The sequence below is a fragment of the Anas acuta genome, chromosome 5 (genome assembly GCF_963932015.1).
Source record: "Anas acuta chromosome 5, bAnaAcu1.1, whole genome shotgun sequence".
NCBI lineage: Eukaryota > Metazoa > Chordata > Aves > Anseriformes > Anatidae > Anas > Anas acuta.
Genome location: NC_088983.1, coordinates 42,520,823 through 42,522,639, shown reverse-complemented (window position 1 = coordinate 42,522,639; position 1,817 = coordinate 42,520,823).

The following is a 1,817-nucleotide window of genomic DNA, read 5'->3' as shown; positions in this document are numbered from 1 at the left end:
ATGAGATTCTCACAGGCTCACCTTTCAAGCCTGTCCAGGTCCCTCTGGATGACATTTGTTCCCTCCAGCATGTTGACTGTACCACACAGCTTGGTGTCATTGGCAAACTTGCTGAGGCTGTACATAATTCCACTGTCCACGTTGCTGACAAAGGTGTTAAACAATACCAGTCCCAATACTGACTCCTGAGGATCACCATTTGTCAATAGTCTCTACTTTGGCATTGCACTATTGGCTGCAACACTTTGAGTGTCACCATCCAGCCAGTTCCATATCCACCAAGTGGATTTGTTTTGGATTTGTTAAATCCATGCCTCTCCAATTTAGAGACAAAGATGTCATGCGGGACAGTGTCAAATGCTTTGCACAAGTCCAGGTAGATGATGTCAGTTGCTTTTCCCCTATTCCACTAGGGTTGTAATCCCATCATAGGTTACCATATTTGTCAGGCATGATCTGCCCTTAGTGAAGACATGTCAGCTGTCACCAGTTGACTCCTTATTTTCCACATGCCTTAACATAATTTCCAACAAGATCTGCTCCATGATCTTGCCAGGCACAGAGGTGAGACTGACTAGCCTGTAGTTCTCCAGCTCTTTTTGTTGTTCTTACATCATTGGATTTCCATCTGTAGTAGCATTGTTGATTATGAATAATTTTTATTTTGAAGTAAAAAGAATTTCAGCACAATCAAACAGTAGTAAATCAAAGATTGGAGAGATTAAATCAGGAAAGCCTTTTATCTTTTCAGTTCCTGGAGCAAAACTGCACTGCAGTTTTAACCATGATTCTGCACTCTTCCTGTATCACTCTGGTGGATTAGAATAGCTTTACTGTATGAGTAAATATCTACACATGTATTCTTAAATTCTTCCTTTAGAATGGTTGTTCAGAATCCTTCCTTATTAAAGCCGTAGTAGAATATGGAGTTGTTTTTTTTTTTTTTTCTTTCATGTGAAATGCAAGACAAAGTTAATTGCAGTCACTATCAGTCATTCAGTCATTTTTTTAACTTCAGCAGGCTTAGGTTATGTTTTCTGAGAAAAATATTTAAAAGATTCCCAAAATAATGGAATATTTTTTTTTCCATCTGAAAATGTACATCTGTATTTTGTACATCTGAAATTTTCCAAATACATTTTCTCTGTGATTGACTACATGTAGGTTTGCACCCTCTGTGATAATTTTGCTTCTCAAAAATAGCAACCTGTGCTTTGTGTTTTATTGACATTTGGTTAATACATTGGTTACCACACATTAACACATACACACAAAACATACATAAATATTTTTAATATGTTTTGCACATTTCTCAAGATCTCTAGGAAATAATTCATAAGAATTAAGAGTAAATCATAAGAAAAGGCAACATTTTTTCATGAACTATGGAATCATAGTTTATTATCCTGTTTCAATGTCACAGTTAGGAAATCCTAAGACTCAGAGCAGGATACAAGATAATGTTGGGACTCTGATCACTTTTCTTACAAGACAATTGAAAGCTAAGCATTCATGTTGTGCTTAGAGGGCTTGCTTTGCTTTTCACCTGAAGGAAGTAAGCTTCATCTTATTGCCCAGCAGAGGTAAAGTACAGCTAAAGAAGTGCTCATGCTATAAAAAGAGCACAGCTTTTTGTGTAATTTTATTTTAATGATATCTTTTATCCAGATCATACTGTTTTTAAGCATATTGAAGATACATCATAAGTTATCTTAAAATCTCTGTGAATATATGTTCACCTACATATTCTGTTATTAGGTTAATAGAGTATGAGCTCAGTAATGAGTTGTGAAACAAATATTCATTCTGACATAAGA